Genomic DNA, 12,169 nt, shown 5'->3' on the forward strand with positions numbered 1-12,169 from the left:
TAAGCCATCCTGCACAGAGTAACCGGTATCAAGATATCGACTAGATCACTGTATAGTTTGCTTCGTTTCTCACTTTTTAAGTATTCTGAAAAGAAAAGTACCTTATGCATGCGGAATGAGGTTTCAACTTCCGCCAATATCGTTTCAAGGCTACAGGTACAAGATTGCTGCAGGAAACATTTAACGAATGCTGGAAAAACATACTTTAAACGCGCTTGCATGACTCCAAGCAAAAACAAGTATTTCTGGTGGCGAGAAAATTTCTAACGAGAGCAAATTTGACGAACAAACAAATAAAACAGACCGAGGCCCCCGCTGCTGGCCGACCGGTTAAGTTTCGTGCGACTACAGCTTTTCCAGTTTGAACACCAGATAAGAACAGCGAAAAAAAAAAAAGAAAACGTTTGAAATCTCTGTGGCTCCCGTATTGGCGGAATACGTAACATTATTTGTGGAATAAAAGGAGACACGGAAGAAGAAGAAGCTCTGGCTTGTGACGTCACACTGTGACGTAACAAACCATGGAAGTTTGGTAGCACGTGACTCCCATTGAACGTCGACATTACACCCTTGGCTATTTCAACGTCTGATTGATTAATTGGCTCGAATTATTTAACTAATTACTCTGCATGCACTTAATTTTTCCTAGCGAGATTTTTCATCCTCTGTTGTGCAACCATTCGTTTTCTTACCAGTCACTTAATTTGAACGTAATCCTGCGGACAAACTTCTGATGACTCGACCTTGAAAACGTACCCACTTAATGCTTACGCATTAAATATGGGCATCTTCTACCATACTAACTCGCGACATCGCTTCTAGCATATACTATCATCAACTAGCATGAACTGCTAACATGAACAATACTTCTAACATATAGCACACTTTGGCTGCCAAAAATGTTGCAAACTGCCGCACGGGTGAGAACAGAAAGTTCCATACCTTGCCAGCGTTGCGACCTTCCGTGTGTGTGTGTGTGTGTGTGTGTGTGTGTGTGTGTGTGTGTGTGTGTGTGTGTGTGTGTGTGTGTGTGTGTGTGTGTGTGTGTGTGTGTGTGTGTGTGTGTGTGTGTGTGTGTGTGTGTGTGTGTGTGTGTGTGTGTGTGTGTGTGTGTGTGTGTGTGTGTGTGTGTGTGTGTGTGTGTGTGTGTGTGTGTGTGTGTGTGTGTGTGTGTGTGTGTGTGTGTGTGTGTGTGTGTGTGTGTGTGTGTGTGTGTGTGTGTGTGTGTGTGTGTGTGTGTGTGTGTGTGTGTGTGTGTGTGTGTGTGTGTGTGTGTGTGTGTGTGTGTGTGTGTGTGTGTGTGTGTGTGTGTGTGTGTGTGTGTGTGTGTGTGTGTGTGTGTGTGTGTGTGTGTGTGTGTGTGTGTGTGTGTGTGTGTGTGTGTGTGTGTGTGTGTGTGTGTGTGTGTGTGTGTGTGTGTGTGTGTGTGTGTGTGTGTGTGTGTGTGTGTGTGTGTGTGTGTGTGTGTGTGTGTGTGTGTGTGTGTGTGTGTGTGTGTGTGTGTGTGTGTGTGTGTGTGTGTGTGTGTGTGTGTGTGTGTGTGTGTGTGTGTGTGTGTGTGTGTGTGTGTGTGTGTGTGTGTGTGTGTGTGTGTGTGTGTGTGTGTGTGTGTGTGTGTGTGTGTGTGTGTGTGTGTGTGTGTGTGTGTGTGTGTGTGTGTGTGTGTGTGTGTGTGTGTGTGTGTGTGTGTGTGTGTGTGTGTGTGTGTGTGTGTGTGTGTGTGTGTGTGTGTGTGTGTGTGTGTGTGTGTGTGTGTGTGTGTGTGTGTGTGTGTGTGTGTGTGTGTGTGTGTGTGTGTGTGTGTGTGTGTGTGTGTGTGTGTGTGTGTGTGTGTGTGTGTGTGTGTGTGTGTGTGTGTGTGTGTGTGTGTGTGTGCGCGCGCGCAAAATGACGCGGCGTACTCCTAACAACATGCGACGCCACTTTACGATCTTTTTCATTTATTTACATGGACAATAATAAAGGCGAGGTTGGTGCCGCATAGCGGTTCCGGCTACTCTTTTTCACCAATTCATAAGAACCAGGTCTGACAATATAGAGATCAACGTAACAACATATACACTTCTAAATATCATATAAGCATTTGAAACAAAATAAAAGCGTCAGGCGAAGGGACATTTATATAAACTCTTTAAATGTGTGTAGATGTGTGTAAACGTGTAACTCTGTACAGAAGACTACGTAATACAATATAGATGGGAGATATGAATAAATAATGACATAAATACAAAATAAGCTTATTTGCAGTATACACATCAAAGTAAATAACAAAACTGCTCAAGCAATCACTAATAGTAAAACAACAAATAATAATAAGCTTACTTACGCAAACGCAGAAAATGCAAATAACAAATTTATTAATACACTTACTCACATAGAGGAAGGCGGTCTAACATTGACTGAGCCACAAGGAATGTTATAAACGCCTTAAGTCCTGGGCCTAATAACTTTTGCAGACTTAAATGTATTTTTTTTTTTGACAGCGCTCAATGTGGAAGACTTCGTTTGCAGGAGCGATTTTCACCGGGTGTGCTGAAGGCTCTCCGAACAAATCTTGTATCGGTGCGATGCGCGGCAGCTCTTTGCCATGTGGCCGAATCGCTGACAGCTGAAGCAGCCTAGTGCTAGTGTAAGGTACTCCTGAACGGGATGAGTTTGAAGCCCAAGTACCCTCTGTTGCAATGACCGGTGTTTCCTGAATGTGAGAATCACTGCGTATAGGGGACGGGATTCCACCGCTCCATCCTATTCACGCCGGTACATGAACTGTTGGCGTATCGAGATCACTCCGGCACGCCTTGGAAATTCTACAAGTTGCTCACAGTGTACTGAAGAATAACTTGGCGGATTTCACCCACGTTTCTCGCGTAGGATTCGGAAATTTAAGGTGTGAAACCTAATCCAGCCACTTCAGATAGCAATAACAGACTCTTAGTGTGATGCTAATGTATTAACACATACAAATAAGCTGCCATACCCATTTACCCTGAATGACGTATAATTTCCTCTTTTATAGTAGACCCACCGCGAGGATTAGAGCTTTCCCGCTAAAAAGTACAATGGAAAAGGTACATTGCAAATTAAAGCCAATGAATGGCTGACATTCAAAATGTGTCTACGAAAAGTAGATCCAGTCACGTAATTCCAAACAAAAGTCGGAGGGGGAGGGGTGACTGCATGAAGTTAATGAGGCATGTAGTATGTCGTAACAAGAAATAATGACGTCACCAGTTATGTGACATATTCCCGGAATTAAAATAAAAGCAATTTTTTTATTTAAGAAAGAAAATGAAAATAAACGAAATAAAAATACCCAAAAATGAAAATAAATTAAGAAACATATGACGCCGCGTCTAGTGCCACAGTGGCCTGAGCGTTGCTTGCAACCAACACTCACGCTTCCTGCATTTATCCAGTGCAGGTTCTGCGGTGCTCTCAAAGTGTCCTGTCTCGGTAACATCAAATTTATTTGCATTTTGTGTATTTGTGTATATTTGTGTATTTTTGAAATAAACTTGAAAGGTTTGGTGTTTTTTGTCCCTCGTGCCCACTTTGAGGACAGGATATATGGGTGCTGATTTGAGCTTTCCCGGAACAGAACAGCATGGGCACTCGCCAGCAGAAAAGCCGTTGTCGTTTTCGTTTTTCTGCCTCTGCTCGTCCTATTTTCTATCGGCTCTCGAAAGCCCATTTCCTGGAACTTTTCAGCCCACAGTTAAGCTTCGGCTGGTCCATAGCTTCGCTTTCGCTCCAGCCTTTCGGGCTTTGTTGAACGTACACTGTTTCTTCTTTAACGACATCAGAGAACTTGCAAACTAACCTAGGCTGCACCTGATTAACCCTACTGCATGAAATGCAGAAGGGAATTCCTTTGTGCAGTGCAAGGCACTAATTGAGCTTCTGTTTCTGCTATCCTTACGGCAGCCGCTGCATACTGTATCCCTGAGAACTATAATGTACTCTTTGGAAGTTTATTTTTCAACGCCTGCTACTTCTCTCTTTCTCATTCTTGCAAAAGCACTTGCATAAAACTAATGACGGAGCCTCTCACCTACGCGTTTATGCTTGCACTGTACCCTGTATATCAAGTATGTACCCTTATATAGACACTTGCACCATTTATTAGATTGTTCGCGTCTGCGCTTTACTGCTGCCAAAATATCCGCGGGAGACAGACAGACAGACAGACAGACAGACGCACACGCACACGCGCGCGCACACACACACGCACGCGCGCACACACACACACACACACACACACACACACACACACACACACACACACACACACGCACACGCACACGCACACGCACACGCACACACGCACACACGCACACACACACACACACACACACACACACACACACACACACACACACACACACACACACACACACACACACACACACACACACACACACACACACACACACACACACACACACACACACACAAGGAGACAATTTGCGGAGAAGAGGAGATTCAACAGGCAGAAAATTAAACGCACGATAAACTTGGTTCATTCCAAACTAGATGAAGATGACAAAACGCGCCATGTTTCTTCATTCTTGATGCGAATTATTCTGCTGCTTTTATTTTCCGCGATACCAGCAGTGGACTGAAAATTGTTGAGCGATGAAAGCATCTCTTTACTGTGGCGCAGCTGCACGGGTACTTTATTGGCGACATCCCTCCTACGTGTTTTGAAGGGAAGTAACTTTGAGAACAGACGTGGAATTTTTTTCTTCTTTCAGCAACGGCCTTTTCGAGCTCCGTTCGGGAGTTACCAACGAAACATAGTACTTCACTGCTAAACTAAAAGAAATGTGTGCTGTAAACTTAAACTGCACGCATTTAAAAGCTATAGTTACGCTACGAGCTGTAAAGATCCTGTTTGAGATTTACACGGCATCGCTGTGTCGCTCAAATTGCAACACATCGAGTGCAACGCGTCATGGTGATTGGTCAGAATGGAGAGACGTCACAAATGGCTTCCGTGACAACGCGCTTATTATAGGTGACTGAAGAAAATGCCAATCACTGATCTGTCTGAGCACGACATCACTCGCGTCGTCACGAAGCATATACTACGGCTTACTTCTGCCGCTGGTGCGAGTATAGCATCACAAGCGCAATAAACACGTGCAGGGGTAATCAAAAGTTTCCAGGCCACAGGGTCTGCTTCTGAAGCGTTATTCTAAGAAGCGTTATTCTAAGCTCTGAGATACCTGATAGGGTTCATGGGACCTCAAGTGGCAAAATATGGCGACCACGATGCAGAACCTGTAGCCTGGGAACTTCTGACTACCCCTGTACCTGCACCCGTACCCAACAAGTTACTGAACATTCCCGCTTGCGTCATCATTTTGCAGTGTCCTATAAGTGCCGCTGAATTTCGCCTTGCGAGAATGGTAAACGTCCTGAAATTCAAATTCCCAAAGCTACTCACTTTGGAGAGGGGCTGATTTATTTTCCAGGGTTTTATCTTATCGCATTGGACACAACTGCGGTGGGCCATTCGGTTGCTGAACAGCGATACGCGAAGAACCTTGACTTTGCGATGAATTTGGCGACTCGCCCATGACCGGCCCGGTGCGGGACGAGCCGGACGCCGCCAGCTGAGATGTGCACTTTGAGAGCCGACGATGGGGTGATTGCGATTGATTGCCACGTCCTTGCCGGGACCAACTCTGCTGGACGCGCATTCCCGGACGACGGTTCTACCCATTTTTCGATCTCCTCGGCTGCCATGACATTTCGCGATGCTGTTCAAATTTACGTGGGAGGATAGCAGTTATAACGGAAGCAATCGCAGGGTATTTAAACAATCAGGCTTAAAGAGGACGGAATACTGCACGGAATCTGAGCAGGCAGGCCATCCGGTCTTCCCGCTATACTTCATCTCAGATATGGAAAACAGCCAAACGGAGGCGAGGAGGAAATAGGTATGTGCAGTTCGCAGCAATAAAAGCCTGCATCGCTGTTTCTTTCTAGCCGAAATTTCGCTTGAGTGTCAGGTTCATTACATCTGCGGGCACTATCTATCCATGTTTCCGCGTTTCCAACTGTAACATAGTTTTAGTCGACGCATCGTTACCGGTCTGCCCGCCGCCGACGTCGGGGAACAAGTGCTACTCGTCCATTTCGGGGGGTAGAGTTTTAATGTTTCAAGGTTTGTTTATTGATTTGCGCTTGCATTACAGATTGGTAAAAATACACAAAAGGAGGTTCCGAAGTCAGCCTTTCAGCGGGACCTCCTGTCAACAAAATGTATGGTACTTGGATAGCAATGTCACAACGCGGGAATTCAAAGTAACACAGGTTTACATAAGGAATGCAGTTTTTACGCAGTTTCTAAAGACTACGAGCATTGGAGCATAACTGTTATCAAGTCACTGCAAACTATTTCGCCAACACAAGGTAATGTTGACGCAATGTTGGATTCTTCTCGGTCTTTCATTGGGCCTCCTAACGCACGTGGCCGCAAGCAGACATAGTTCTCGCACACTTGCTGCCCGACGCCGGGTGCTTCCGAAGTCGTGGGATGCAAATCATCCTCAAGGTTGAGCACCCGTCAGGCATCTTGTCGACATTGTTGCCGTGGGAAACGGTAGTTACGAGGTCGCTTTCGAAAGGCGATTACTTAATCTGCAAATGTTCTTGCGTCGACCGTTCTCATTTCCCGAACAAGTGTGGGTTTTGCGGCGCTTACTTTTTCTTTGTTTCGTGAATTGTTCACAACATCCCGATGTCGATGCGGGGCGGGGCCCCTTTCTTTGTTTCCCTTTATCCGGAAAGTTGAGTGTCAAAGAGCGTTTATTTTTCTCGTGAAACTGAAATTAGTCGCGCCATGGTGAGGAGCAAGTCGATATCGTCGGCGTAAAAACTAATCAAAAAGACGACCGTTAAGCTGGAAAAATTCATCGGACATAGTGTCCACAAATGCGTACCAAGGCTCAGCTTGGAAATGTTCGTCGTCACTGCGAAAAGTTTTCCAAATGCCAAATTTGCGCAGGACGCTTAGGCTAGTATGAAATAGTGTCGAAGCAAAAAAAAAAAAAGAAAAAAGAAAACAAGGATGGCAAAACTTTGCGCTCCCTCTGGCAAGCAAATCAGAGCAAGCTACAGAAGTAGCTGCACCCAAAGTTTGCACCTCTTCCCTCGCTTGGGCAATGAGTAGAGCAAAGGAAAAAAACGAGCGCCGCAGGAAGAATAACACCCACTAAACGGAAACTGCCACTAGCACACCTTTCGTGCTTCACGGTTGGCCACGATTTTATTCATTTTTCTATTCCCAAGGCATCGCTTATTTAGCTCCTCTTCAACATAAAATCGCGTGTCTCTGCAAGAATAACGTGAATAAAGAAAACAAAGCTCGGTAAAGTCGCCCGAGGCGTCCCGAAGGTGCAATGAAAGTTGAAGCGAGGCACAGAAACAGCAGGTGCAACCATGTTCCAGAGAAGCCTCGCAACCACTTTTTTTTTTTTTTTTTTATTGTTGTTCCCATCATTTTTCACATTCAACGCTGTCTACGTGCGCAAAACCGTCACCCTGACAACGCAGGCGCGCAGGTCGTCCCCAAACAGGGGAGCCCACAACAGCGACGCCAACAGCAGCGGCGCATCGGGGACGACACGGAGGAAATTGAATTCGGCGCAGGCGACAGATGTTCCCGCACGTCGTCGAATCTCTTTCCTAGCAGCGCTTGGAGACCTCGGCCAGAGAAGCGAGGCTGCAATGGTGTCTCAGCTGCTTGCGACGACGCTGTAGTCCAACTGTTGCTGCTCGCCGGCGTTCCCTCCGCGGGCCCCCATATGCGCTGAGTGTAAGATTGGATGCAGCTAATACAAAAAGAAAAGCAGTTTAAAAGATAATACTATACTGTCCGAAACGGGCTGTATTCCGCTAACCAGTCGCATTAGTAAGTAAAAGCAGTTCAATGCTGTTTACTTAAGATCCAACAGGACGAGAAAACCCTATGTTGTTGGGAAATTTCTGCATCGAATAAATATTGGCATGAAGTGCCCTGATTGGTCAATAGGTTGGTGACGTCACAAGGTGACATGATTAGTTGGCGGAGTGTGTGATGTGCGAGCCCGTTTCGTGGCTCAGTTGGCTGGTGCTCTCGCATGCGGAAGTTGGCAGGTAGCATATGACCAAGAGCGGTTTCGGGTTCGGAGGCAGTTTTGCTTGTTTGTTCACTGATGTTTCGAGACAACTCCGCGTGTAAGGCTGCAAAGGAAACAGAATCAACGCCGGCTATATGTTTAATACAGCGGAAAAATAGCACGAGTCCGTTAGGTTTAATCCACCGAAATGCTGCAGCTGCTAAAATTATAGGTAAATAAATTGAAATAAAGCAGAATCTAGAAGCATTACCCAAATTAATGCCATTTATTTATCTCTACAGACAACACTGTCTGGACCACAGGTGACAGTATACCCAAGCACGCAAACGTACATGATGACTATTCTGAGACCCTCTCAACTTACATTTTAATAACGACGGGTACTAGCGCGAAAACACATGGCATTTTTGCGGCAGACCCGCCACTTTTCATCGCGCTAGTCGCGGTCCTTATTTTCCTCCTCTTGCTTCAGCCGTATGTCCGTCTGCTAGCTGCTAAGAGAGCCACTCGCTTACTCTCTTAGGAATCTGCGTTGGCGACCTTTCACCGGCCGCGGATAAGCCTTGCCACGACCACGGCAATCCTGTGTCAGTCTGGAACAATCGTGAGAGTGGAGCGGATATGACTGCACCACTTTAAGAGCGAGCGCACGCCGCTTAGGGCGAAGTTTTGTGCTTGATCACAAGGGGTTGTCGCTGGGCTTCGCTTTCTGGTTGCTATGACTCTCCCTCTTGTATAAAAAAAAAAAAATGGCGCCGAAAATACGGATCAGACCTCTTCCTGTTCTTAATAAACACATCCGGAAGACACTGATCTCTCTCTCGCTCTCTCCTTTTCGCACCCTGCTTCAATATCCTTCTATATTCCGTGTCTGGCGCTCAGTCCAGCGCTGTGATAGGGTGTGCGCCACTTCTCCCCCATCGCCAGTGCTACCTGTTGACGACGTGCGACACCAGGAAAGCTTACATTACGGGTAACTATACTACGCGGGTAGGAAGCATACGAGTACTTTGCATCCGCTGGCGCTGCAAGCACTCAGAGGAGCTCTTTCCACTTCGCGCATCAAAAACTCTCTAACTGCCTTTTTCTCAGCCACCTTATTTACTACAGTGTATAGAGTCCTAGGGACTGACATATAATACACATATATCTAAGTCGAGTATGAATATTACAAAAAAAAAAAAAAAGAGCTCTTCGTATAATCACAGTAAACACACAGATAGATCCGCTCCACTCTTGACCGATAGTTATTACACCGTTTTTCGCCATGACGGATTACAAACTGACTTATGTTGTTATACACGTAATAAATTATAGCCTCCCATTACCCTCATCTGCTTTTGTCTATCCATCTCGTCGGATATAAAATTTAACAGCTGCCGATTTAACCTTAAAATTAATAACAATGCGTACGATAAAAGAGTTATTATGCACGCTGCTTTCATAATTTGGAACAAACTACTTTAGAATTTAAATATTGGTCAGTTTTTCAATAGCCGAAGCAAAAACATTTTTTCATTACTTGACTCCGTGATAAGTCCACGATGTCCCAGCCTACACGTCCCTTTTTACTTTTTGTGAAACTGCTGTGTAATTCCTGGAGCTTTGCGTTTTTCATTTTTGTAACTATTGTATAAATTTGTCCCAGTAAAATTTATTTTACTGGCGCAAGGCTTTCGGCGGGAAGCCTTTCAGTATAACTTTCCGCTGCAATTCTGGGCTTTCTTTTCATCGAATGGCTGCCCTGCCCTGCCCTATTTGGGTTCAAATCGCAGGAACGTATATAACCCTACAACTTCTTGTACCTGTACACTTATTCTTCCATATGGTCCAGCTTAAGTTACTTCCGTGCTGCCCTTATTTCCTTTCACGTTTAGCGATAGCAAAGTAACTGAGCGCCTAATGAAATTTAAGGGACTCCAAACTAGGTTCTCGATCATTTCCATCTCTCTAAAGATTAATCACATGAATCCGAGATAAGTTATGATGCTGTGGAATCCAAATTGTGTGCGTCCACTGTTTCGTTGTTTCGTGCCAGTAGGTTGAAGGCAAAAAAACAAAACAACAACAACATATAGTTTCACCGAAATAACCAACACTGCGAGACTGCATTCATTATGATTAGGAACTACCGGATATAATCACTTTCCGAATGCTTCTTTCATACATTGAAAACCATATACAAAATAAATAGCAAAATTGAAAATCGTTTGCTGACTTCCGGACAGAGGAGTGTGCCCGTCGGCATTTCGAGCTATTCCGCCTGGAGCCCTTGGCTTCTGCGCCGAGTGATCTCACAAAGGTGTACATAAATAAAGGCTGGCCAAATATGAAAGGGAACCTGCGAGCGCGTGGCCACACCGCTTTGCCAAGCGCCGTCGCTGAGAGTCAGCTAGAATCGGCGACAAAGGCAGTGAAGCATATACAGGCTGTTTCAAGTTATAATGAGATTTGTTTTTTTTTTTTTTTTGTTTTTTTCCTTGACTACGAACAAAGGAGCAGCCTCGGAAAAGTTCCTGCCCTGAGCTGCGTGATGGGGCTGTTTTCCCCATGACACAGCATCTCGGACAAAAAGTTCTGCAGGCTGAAGTATTTGACCAGTTGGTCCGACATGTTGAAGAAGGAAGGGAACCGCAGCTTTAGGCGGGACTTGGGGGCCCATTGTGTTGCCTGCAGTCGTGCTTTCTTCTTCAACTACCCGAAATATATCAGCGAGACCGCAAGGGAAAGCAACATCCTCGTGGCGTCACTGCACGCCGACGGGATCGAGTGCGTGAGTGCACGCGTCGTTTTGTATCTGCCGATTGTGTTAACGTAAAATGCATATCTCGAAATAGATTTTCAAAGCAAAGCAAAGCTGGCACCAAGAAACTTTGTGGTAGGGAGCTGCCAGACCTTCATATTACCAGAACGGCAAGTATTGTGCCGACCATGAACCTTGTTACATGTGTGATTAACATAGGGAGTAAGTTAGGTGAGAGGGTTTTAAGTTTTAGTCGCCTTTGCTACGTTTGCGTGACTGCATCCCCTTATTCTAAAATTGAGAATTATTATTATTATTATTATTATTATTATTATTATTATTATTATTATTATTATTATTATTATTATTATTATTATTATTATTATTATTATTATTATTATTATTATTATTATTATTATTATTATTATTATTATTATTATTATTATTATTATACTTTCCCACCTGATACCTCTTAGGGCACCAATGCGAATAAATAAGCTTGTGGCTCCGGGGTACGTACGTAATCGCGTTCCAGTCGTGCGCGTTGTCCAACCGCATCCACGGGAAGCAATGCGCAAACCGGCTCACGAGAAACAGGAGCAGTAGCTCCCTTGTTCTGCGGCCGACAATCCGAGCTCACCGTCATCCAAGCATCGCCGCGGCCAAATGTACAGTGTAGCGTTCGGCGGTATTCAGCGCCTCCCTGCCGGGTATTAGGGCAGCCACTGGGCCGGCAAATGGGCCAGCTGTCGATGCCGGTGAGACGTTCTTTGTCTTAGGTGTTTCACGCTCGAAAATGCCGGAAAAATCTCTCCTCGCTGAGCACGCGTAGCTCTCTTTCGAGCTTTCACTCTGAAGTAAAATGTAGAGAAAGTCTTCCACTGGTTACTCGGCGCCTTTTCTCCATTTCGAATTGCGTATAGCGGATGGTTCGCGTCGAATATACCTGGATTGGCCATTCCCCAGGTACTGCAGGTAGTACTTCGCACGACGACATTGATCGAAGCCAGAGTATTTCAAATTTTACTTCGCCTCTGAATAAACTTGGCGTCTCATTTGTAGCTTTAGAGGCGGCCGCTGTAGCTTTCTTCCTTCCTTTCTTCAAATCGCGGACCGAACTTCTCTTTGGCCTTGAAATTAGTCCATTATCTTATTACGCTCAGATTTCATATATTGCTTCCCTCGACGTAGTTGTTCGACGTAGTTGTTCTGGCAATTATAATTATGTATATATATATATATATATATATATATATATATATATATATATATATATATATATATATATATATATATA

The 12,169-nt window shown here is 44.9% G+C and overlaps 1 protein-coding gene and 1 long non-coding RNA gene across 2 annotated transcripts in view; one reads left to right on the forward strand and one right to left on the reverse strand.

The window, feature by feature from the left end:
• LOC146197380 (dorsal-ventral patterning protein Sog-like) overlaps positions 1-12,169 on the forward strand; it is a 224,120-nt gene that overhangs the window by 45,414 nt on the left and 166,537 nt on the right. The window lies entirely within an intron of this gene.
• The window catches only part of LOC146197381 (uncharacterized), a 201,353-nt gene that overhangs the window by 889 nt on the left and 188,295 nt on the right, over positions 1-12,169 (reverse strand). The window lies entirely within an intron of this gene.

Source organism: Amblyomma maculatum, chromosome 3, assembly GCF_055883805.1.
Source record: "Amblyomma maculatum isolate TAMU_Amacu chromosome 3, ASM5588380v1, whole genome shotgun sequence".
Lineage (NCBI taxonomy): Eukaryota > Metazoa > Arthropoda > Arachnida > Ixodida > Ixodidae > Amblyomma > Amblyomma maculatum.